Raw genomic sequence first — 10,718 nt, 5'->3', positions numbered from 1 at the left:
GGTTTAGGGCTGTTGTACATAGCGTCACTATGAGTCGCAAACGACTCGACAGCACATAACAACAACAACAATGATATTTACTATACTGTGGACTACTAGAAGAAACAAGTCTTTCTTAGAAGTAGTACAGCCCAAATATTTCTTAAAAAGTGGGATAATAAGACTTCATCTTGTTTACTCTGAATATGTTATTAGGAGTGAGCCGTTTCTGGATAAGAATATCACAACTGGTTGCAAGGAGGGAGAAGTCTTTGGAGAGGGACATCATGCTTGGGAAGGTAGAGGGACACAACAAGAGAGGACCCTTAATGAGATGGATTGACTCAGTGACTGGGATACTGGGGGTAGTTATGTCAGAGACAATAAGGTTGGCTTAGAATAGAGCAGGATTCAGAGCTCTTGTACATAGGGTTGCTATGAGTCACAAATGACTAGATGGCACATAACAACAACAACAAGCCAACAAGAGGCAGATCCTCAAGGAGACAGATTAACACAATGGCTGAAACAATGGACTCAAATATGGTAATGATGGCGAAGATGGAGCAGGTCTAGAAGTGTTTTATTCTAGTGTGCATGGGGGTCATGATGAGTCAGAACGAACTCAACTCAGTCAGGACCTTACAACAACAACACATTTAAAATCTTCATTCTCTTTATTTTCTTTGAAATATAATAAAGCTACTTCTGTTTACATGAGTTCATAAGAATGCTTCTAATGTGTTACTTGGAAATATTTAGGACTGAATATGCCTATGGAGGTTTGTATTGTTGTAGGCTTGGGAAGAGTCTCATAAGAGTCTGTGGAGTTTGCCTCTCAATATGGCATTTCTAGCATTGATGACTGACTATGTGGAGGGGCAGGACTAAATGAGTGAGACATGTTAGCTATGCACAAAGGGTTTGGCTATCTACCATTCCACAAGGGGATTAGCAGCCTCAACAATCTACAAAAAGATTGGGTAGTCTCACCAATAAATTAAAAAGCTCTAGCTGCAGAAATAGAAGTCTTCCCTCACCAGAAAGAGAATTCTCCCCCAAGCCAGAGGAGAGATACCTCCTCCAACCTGGTGAAATGCAGGGCGTGCTTTGGGACAGCAAAAGCAGGGATGGATGAAATGGAGAATTGATGTGAGATGGGAATGGGCAGATGCCAATAGTGGCAGGACTGAGAACTTTGTTGGACAGCTGTGAGAGGGAAACCAATATTGGTAGGACTGAGAACTTGGGAATTCCATGAGGCTCAAGGCTGAAGTGCTTGCGTGCACATTTTAGGAGCTGTCTTTATTCTCAGTAATCTGGATTATAACCTTTGAATTTACCAGTATGGTTCTGTGTGGTCTATGAGCTACCATATCAGATTTTTGGACCAACTAAAGAAGTAAGATCAGTACTGAGATGAGTAGAAAGACGCAAGGGAACATGGGGGACACACCTGACCTCATGGGAATTGGTTTTATGTTACTGATGCTATGAACAGGGACAGGTTCCCCTGTCAAGTTGGTAAAGATCAGATATGGGACTCCCCATGTGGCTCTTGCTTTTCTTACAGGGTCTTAGAAGAATCCAGAAAAGGAATTCTCTATGAAGAGAAATAACATAAATCTGGCTCAAAGCCAAAATTTCTTGCTAACAGAGAGAAGCAAGCAAGAGAGTAGACATGAGAGAAGTAGGGGCTAGAGATTTCAATACATGGCTAGTTTCAGAGACTAAAAATGTAGACTAAAGAGACTAAGGAAACCCACAGTGATAATTCAGAAACTGCAGCTCTTTGAAGTTCAAGCAGACAAGACTATCTGGCATTAGAACATTTGTCAGGAAGCAGGGCACAAACAAGTGTTCTAGATTTGTATAGAAACATACATCTTGCTCTAAAGTGGCAGCTATGTTACTAAGATGCAAAGACAGGAAGGGAACAACAGGTGCACTACTATAAAGAGTATTAAAAATTCTATGACCCAAGCCAACGGGCTCAAGTATATCAGAAAAAATGAGAATGGTACAGGATAGTACAAAGGTCAGCTCTGTTGCTTGCGGGTCTCTGTGAGGCATAGTTGACTCAACGGCACTTAACAACAATTATGATGTGACCAAACCAAACCAAACCAAACCAAACACACTGCCATCAAGTTAAAACCTCATACTGAACCTAGAGAAGACAACAAAACTATATGTCAGCTACTCCAAAGTATTAAATCTTTACAGAAGTCAAGTGTTTCATCTTTATCCCAAGGAGTTTGAACTTCCAAACTTTGGCTAGCAGCTGAATTGTTTCACCACTTCACTACCAGTTGTTAGGTGCCATAAAGTTGAGCACAACTCATAGCAACCCTGTGATCATATCTTAAACCTGCCTGATTCTATGCTATCCCCATCATCTCTGTCACACGAGAGCCTATTGGTAGTCATTGTGTCAATCTATCTAAATAAGTGTCTTCTCTCACTTTGCCAAGCAAGATGTCTTTCTCCAAGGACCAGCCCATCTTAACAACATGACCAAATGTTGTGAGAAAAAGTTTCATCATCTTTCCCTACACAGGTATCCTTGCTGCACTCTCTAAAAGATATTTGTTTGTTATTTTGGAATTTCATTATATATTTAGTGCCTTTCTTCAGCAATACAACATGAATGCATCATTTCTTCTTGTTCCATTGTTATTCTCACTGTCCAACATTCAGATGCATAGCAAATAATTGAAATGATCATGGATTAAGTTAGGTGCATTTTAGTCTTCAAACTGACATCTTTGTTCTTTAGTAATTTGTTAGAGAGTTATATGATCTCCTATGCTGAGATGAAATACCGAGGAGAAATATTACACTATTAATGTTCCTAAAACTCCATGAAGTCTGGATAAAGCTTGCAGCAAGCATGACTGAAGGTGATCTCAAGAGTTAGACCTTCATAATCCCGAGCCCAGAAGGTCCAGAGGACTAGATATGCCCTACTTGCTTTAACTGTAGTATAAAGAGTAGTATAAGGAGAAGCTGGGAAACACGGATATGGGTGTCCATGCTCTCCATGCTATTAACTTAAAAAAAAGTCTGAATAAATTTTATATGAATTGTCATATTCATTATTATTCTGATTAACTGTCATAAAGAAAATTCTGATTCATATTTGAAAAGCAGAACCATGTTACACCAGATGTTAAAGACTGATCCCTTTCAGAAGAAGTTCATCAGATTTTTCTTCCTAGACATATGAGCAGCTTCAAATCACACTTCATACGGCCACTAGTTATGTGCTTTATCATTTGAATCACTCAAAACTCCTAAGAAACCTGTATCCATCTTGATAGGGATAATGTTATTGCATGGGATTTAGTGGCATAAAAGGCCTCATTCTTTATCTTTGAGCAAGTTTGTCATTGTTGTTGTTGTTGTTGTCATTGAGTTGTAGATGACTCATAGCGACACTATGAACAAAAGACCTGAATACTTGTATAACTTTGATCATTTCTCCAAGGTCATAGAGATTCTGGAGACAAGCTATTTCAGAAGTAGATCCCACTCCTGCTTCCAAGCTTATTTGAATAGGGGAGCTTCACCAAACACTGTCTACCATGGGTAACCATTATCACATTTGACACATTAGTGTCACGGTGTTCACCATCCAGCAATCACAGGTTACCTCTGTACAGTAAATGGACAGATCAGTACTATACCACTTAGAAGAATGTTTGACCCAAAACAATTAAAACCGGGCCTGAGGGCTGCAGATTAAAATCACCCACCTTTGGCTTGGTAGCATAACTTTCTATGCACTAGGCCAACATAGCTCTCTCGTTATTTTTGTTAAGTGCTGTCGAGTCGTAATTTGTCATTAGTTTTATAAAAATCAAACTCTGGTATAGTTCATTTCTGGCTTGAAACTATTATGTTCTACATTTTAAAAATCCCTGCCAGAAAGAGGATGGCAGCATCTAATTTGCAATGCATGCCTAGTCATGATGTTAATTCACAAGACTTGTGTTAATAGCATTATATACTTCAAAGTGAATACTGTATATTCTACAGAATTAACTAGAGTTGTTCAGGGGCCTGTTAACAAGTAGCTGAAATGCAGAAGCTTTTGGATTTGTTGGGAAGTCATAGCCTATTATAAGTTATGTCAAGGCAATTTCAGGGACAGGCAAAAGAGAATTGCTACTCTCAGTGGCGCCTTAGGCACTACTTTCAGATTTCATTAAGAGTGACATATGCATGGATTCCATATACCTATTACAGGTGGGCTGTAGCTTAAGAAAGGTTAGTTGTGAATGGTAACCTTAAAACATTTCTAAATAGCAGTAAGGCATTTGCTTCAATAAAGCATTTTCTATTGACTCGACAAATTTCATTAACTCATTCATTTATTCATGCAACAAATGTTTTCTGAGCTCTCCCATGAATAAAGACTTATAAATAATATGTGATCTTTGTCCTTAAAAAGCTGGCATAATTGAAGATGTTGTTGTTGTTGTTAGGTGCCATCAAGTCACGGTTGACTCAGCAACCCTATGAACAATATGAACCATGTCTTATCCTGTACCATCCTCACACTTCCTGACACACTAGAGCTTATTGTGGGTAGTCATAGTGTTAATCCACCTGGGAGAGGGTCTTCCCCTCCTTTGCTGACCTTCCATGGATAATAATTAGCTATATCTGTGAGGTGACAGGAAAATAACAGGATGCTAAACTCCAAAATTATGAAGAAGTAATGATGAAGAAAAGTTTCACAAAGAAGATAGAAGCCTAGCTGAAATTCAGATATAACAGAATCTAAACAATCAGTGATTCCCAGTAGAAAAGATAAATCATCCCTATATATCTAAAGGCATGTGCAAGGAATGATAATATTGATATCCAAAGAGTAAAATCCAAGGAGTGGGGAGATCACTCTCTGCACTGTAATAGCACTCTTCACACTTCCTCTCTTGTTTTACCATTACCATTCCTCCTTCTTTCCTATCCATTCCTGCCTTCTTTTTTTTTTTCATTCCTGCCTTCTGAGTTTATTCTTTTTACTCTTGTATGGTTGATTGTTCTAAGAAGTATATTCTTTCCAAGAGTTATTAACCACCTTAAAGTTGGGTCAAAAACGTTGTTCCAGTTCTAGGTCTGAAGAGTGACAAATGGCCCCATTCTGGGAGTTTCCACCATCCTCTGTCAGGTCAGTAAGTCTTATATTTTTTATGGTTTTGACTTTCATTCTACATTTTACTCCAGTCTTTCAGAGTAGTCAGCAATAGTAGCCAGGCACCAAATAGTTCTTCTGATCTTTTGGTTTTGAGAAAGTGAACTTCAGGTGGTCTATTAATCCTTCCTTTGGATTATGTCTCCAAATGTCTTCACTCTTCTTTGCTACAGATGGTGAACAATCAATAGTTTCACCTTAACTGACTACTGACAGATTTTAAATTTCTGGTCATTACTCACCAAAATAAGAGATAAAACACTGTCTTTGTGGACCATGTCACAACAACTGAACTTGATGTTTCCTGCAACTATAACCTTGAGTTCCCAGGTATAGTTCCGAGAGAGAGAGAGAGCGAGAACACCAGCACATAAAGACATGCATATAGAAATATTGTCTTCTGAACTTAAACTGTTGAGGGTGTATAACGTTTTCAGTGATGAGTTTTCAGAAGCAGATCTTCAAGCCTTCAGAGTTTCCTCTGGGTAGGCTTGAACCACTAACCTTTCAGTTACCAACAGTTATGTTAGCAGCTCTTCAATACATGGCTCTCATAATCCACTATAAACCTCATACAAGCCAGACTTTTTCTCTGTTATGTCAATTACATCTTCAATGCCTAGACTATCGTCTAGCATGCAATAAGTATTCAGTAAATATCTGTTGAATCAATAAACATAAAACTAAAATTTTCATTTTCAACAGATAAACACTTATTAATTGACTTGAGCACCCCAGAAAGATATGTTCCTGTTCTAACTTCCAGTTTGGAAATAGGGTTATGCTGAACAAGTTAAGCCATAATCACTCTGCTTGTTGTTATTATAAGAGGAAAATATATAGAGGCAAAGAGACACACAGAGAACATTATGTGAAGACACAAAAAGACAGATGAAGAGCAAAAATGTCATGTGGAGAGGGAGATAGAGATTGGAGTAATGCTAGGGGACAACTACTTGGCCAACTGACTGGAAGAGATCTATATTTGTTCCTTTTCCAAAAAAGGTAACCTGACAGAGTGTGGAAATTATCGAACAATATCATTGATAGCACATGCAAACAAGATGCTGCGGAAGATTATCCAAAAACAACTGGAACAGCACATCAGCAGAGAACTGCCTGAAGTTCAGGCTGGGTTTAGAAGAGGCTTTATACATTACAGCTAATGTCAGATGGATTTTGGCTGAAAGCAGAGAGTACCAGAGGAATGTGTTTCATTGACTATGCAAAGTCATTTGACTTTGTGGATAATAACAAACTGTGGCTGACTCTGAGAAGAATGGAAATGCCCGAACATTTGATTGCGCTTATGTGAAATTTATACTTGGACCAGGAGCTACTCATCAGAACAGAGCAAGGTAAGACTTCATGGTTCAAAATTGGGAAGGGTGTACGCCAGGGATGTGTCCTATCTCCATACCTTTTCAATCTATATGTGGAACACATTATCCAGGCAGCTGGACTCTATGAGGAGAAATGTGCCATCAGGATTGGAGGTAGACTCAGCAACAATCTACATTATGCAGATGACAAAACCTTGCTTGTTGAAACTAAGGAGGACCTGAAGTACTTGCTGCAGAAGGTCAAGGACTGTAGCCTTTAATATGAACTGAAGCTCAATATCAAGAAAACAAAGATTCTCACCACTAGGCCGATTGGCAGCATCATGATAGATGGTGAAGAGATTGAGGTTGTTAAGAGCTTCAGTTTGCTTGGCTCCACAAAACAACACTCTCGGTACCAGCAGCCAAGAAATTAAAAGACAAATTGCATTGGAAAAGTCTGCTGCCAGAGACCTCTCAAAAGTACTGAAGAGCAATAATGTCAGTCTTGAGACTAAGACACACCTAATACAGGACATGATCTTTGTAATCACTTCCTATGCATCAGAAAACTGGACAATGACTAAGGATGATAGAAGAAAAGTTAATACCTTTGAGCTGTGGTGTTGGAGAAGAGTGTTGAATATACCAGGGACTATGAAGAGAACAAATAAGTTCATCCTAGAGAGGATAAAAGCAGGCTGATTCTTGGAGGCAAGGATTCTGAAGCTTCATCTGACCTACTTTGTAAATGTTGTAAGAAGGTACCAGTCCTTGGAGAGGTACATCATGCTTGGGAGGGTGGAGGGACAGTGCAAGAGAAGAAGACCCTTGATGAGCGGTATTGATTCAGCGACTGGGGTAATGGGGGTAGATGTGTCAGAGACAATAAAAATGGGAAAGGATAGAGCAGGGTTTAGGTTTTGTGGTACACAGGGTCGCTCTTAGTCACAGGTGACTCAATGGCACATAACAACACAACAACTATGCTATCACAAGCCAAAGAATTCTCAGATACTAAAAGAGGCAAGGACTCATTCTCAAAACTCATCAGTGAGAGAGTACGATGAACAACTAACACCTTAGTTTTATACTTCCAGCCTACAGAACAGTGGTAGAATAAAATTTCTCTTGTTTTAAGCTATCAAGTTTGTGATACCTTGTTATAGCCATCCAGCAAAAACACTTGGAATATTTTGTTAGGCATATTTCTACTTGTGAAAAACTTTCCCTGTACACTGGATATTTAGCATTCTTGGTCTTCCTGCATGTAAAGTGCCAGCAGTACACCTATTTGTAACAACACAAACAACTCTCACACTATTTTAAGTGACCACAGTTTTAAGATCTACCATTGATGCCTTTGAGTTGTAGTGCTGGAGAAGAGTATTGAACATACCATGGACTGCTAAGAGAACAAACACCTATTTCTTGGAGAGGGTGAAACTGGGCTGCTCCTTGGAGGCAAGAATTTTGAAGCTCTGTCTCACATACTTTGGGCATGTTGCCAAGAAAGACCAGTCCTTGGAAAAGGACATTATGCTTAAAAGGGTGGAGGGACAGCGCAGGAGAGGAAGTCCCTGGATGAGATGGACTGACTCAGTAACTGGAGTCATGAGGATAGGTGTGTCAGACAGTAAAATTGGCTGAGGCTAGGGCAGAGTTCCGAGTTGTTGTACATAGGGTTACTATGAGTCACAGGTGACTCGATGCCACGTAACAACAACATATGAAATGTGTAATGTAATAGTAGTAACTGCATGAGACTACCAAACAAAACAAAGTCTGAAAGTTTTGACTTAGTAGATTTCCATGTGAGGAAAATGCTCACTACTCAGAATACAATTAATGGTCCCAAGGTAGAGGATGATAGCCAAGTAGCTGCAAAATAAGTCACAAAAGAAGCTGATAATAAATACACCACACTTTTTAGGCAGGGGATGATAATCAAACTTCTCTCTTAAGAATACAGTCAAAGCTCTACTCTCCAAATGATACATTCAGAAGCACCCCCAGATTTGCAATTAAAGTCAGAGGGGAATTTGGATCTACTTGACACTATTCAATTTTCCCAAAACACAACTATGTCATAAGTCTGTAATTGCTATTCATATGACCAGACAAACCTTGAAAATCCCCTACTAAAATAAATCTGACTGTGTTAAACTTAGAAAAGCTTTAAAGATACTGACATAGGTATCATTACAGAGGTTGGTTTTTTTTAAACCACCAATACAATTGTAATCAAATAAGTCTACAAGAACCCTAAAAAATAGTTAAATATATGAGCTTTCTATAGAGGGAGCTCTGGTGGCCTGGTGATACAAGAGAGCTGTGCTGCGATCCCGAAGGCATGCAGTTCAAATCCACTAGTTGCTCTGCAGAAGGATAGGCAAACTCCTCCTGTGGGATTAAGTGCCTCTGAAAACCCGCTGGAGGGTCAGCTATGGATCACTTCTAACTCTATGGTACACAACAACAACAACAACAACTATCACTTAGTATTTCAAAGAATGCCACAAAATCAGATATATATTAATTTTGTTGAAGTGAAAACCAGTATACAATAAGGAATTGGTTAGCCATCACAACTAATTAATTACATTCATTAGTAGATATTAATGTTATATAATATTATAAAACAAAATGTGTATGAATAATCAAAATTGTAATTGAAATGTTATAAAGCAAGATGAATATGACGAAAAAGTAGTATTCTTTGCAAACTCCAAAACAAATAAATAAAAGAAAGAAGAAATAATTGGGTTATCTATTGTGATCTGAAAATTATACTGTCCACTGAGTTTGACTTTTGAAGAACATGAAAGATTTCACACTACTCCTTGGGAGAGTGCCTGTGTCTGGATGACTTAAAGGCTGGTCCAAGGCATAGCTGACTCAGCTTTCAACTGCCTAAGTATGTGACAATCTGAATTGTTCACCAAATCGAATGTTCTCAGCAGACACTCTCACACATCATCGCTCAAAACTCCAAATATAACAAATAGCAGCAAAATAAAAACAGTCAAGAGTTGTATAAGCAGAGCTACAGTAAAAGATCTTTGATGAAAATAAATCTGCACATAAAAATATTAAATACCCAAGCTCAGCACAGCATCTAGCACCTACAGAGTTTAGTACACACTTATCCAATAAAAGAATAAAAGAGATGACCTTTCTTGCCAGAAAAAATATAAATTATTGTAAAGAGTTTCCATTTCTAGATGAGTTAATGTTCCATACATTTATAATTATTTACATTTCCATCCAACTGCTTAAACATTCATTTATGGTTCTTACAAGAGTAAGACTCAGTTACATTTCATTGAGAATAGTCCATTTGTAGACACTGTCAGATGCAAGAATCATTACTGAAATACAATAAGGGATTTTGAATCCTGGCAAAAACGTTTGATTTTTTTTTAAAGGAAAGGTTTTAGGAATTTGAAGACTGATGAGGAAACACGTTTTGTGTTCCCTAGCTCTTCTCCCGGTGAACGGACATCCTGGCAGCCAACAATCACAATTCACAAAGTCTGGGATCAGTGTGTATGGGTCCACTTCAAAAAGTGTTAGTTTTGTATCTCTAATGAGACAATAAAAAGACAGGTCAGCAAACATTAAACTATAGAGCCACACAATTCTGAGGGTCGCCAAACAGTGTGCCTGAAGGGAAATTTGTAAAGCCTTAAATCTGGGGGGGGAGGGGCAACTGAAACAAACTGCAAGAGAGAGTCACACAAAAATCTAGTGGTAGAGGTGTTATGTATACTAAGTAATTAATATTTTTATCACTGACATTCATTGTTTCATTTACACACATTGTGCTTTATACAACATTTATATTTTATTGATGCATATTGTGGGGTTTCCCTCCATTAGAATCATCATCTTACTAATAATTACACACTTGAAAATGTGTGAGCCAGATACTTCATGCCTCATGCCCTAATATCACACTGTTAGATAGCCAGTGAATCACTGAGAAAGACAAATTGAAAAGAAAACCCTCCCAGCAATTTGGACTCTACTGTTTCTTCCTTTTTCTCTAATTCTATTATGCAAAAGAGTAAATACGCCAGTCTTTGCTGCTTCTACGACACAAAGCAGGTAGGTTAAGGAGGAGTGACTAATCACACCTGAACTGATAGGAACCCTAAAACCACAATGGCCTCAGGCACATGGAGAAGGAAACCATTTTGTTGTTGTTGTTG

General features: G+C 38.4%; 1 protein-coding gene across 1 annotated transcript in view; it reads right to left on the bottom strand.

The window, feature by feature from the left end:
* Window positions 1-10,718, bottom strand: part of LOC102845226 (zinc finger matrin-type protein 4-like) — a 501,572-nt gene that overhangs the window by 318,696 nt on the left and 172,158 nt on the right. The gene's annotated exons all lie outside the window — the stretch shown is intronic.

Source organism: Elephantulus edwardii, unplaced genomic scaffold (assembly GCF_000299155.1).
Source record: "Elephantulus edwardii isolate Elephantulus edwardi_28Jun2011 unplaced genomic scaffold, EleEdw1.0 scaffold00195, whole genome shotgun sequence".
NCBI classification, from domain to species: domain Eukaryota; kingdom Metazoa; phylum Chordata; class Mammalia; order Macroscelidea; family Macroscelididae; genus Elephantulus; species Elephantulus edwardii.
Note: the sequence above shows the minus strand (reverse complement) of the source record. Positions and strands in the feature narration are given on the sequence as shown.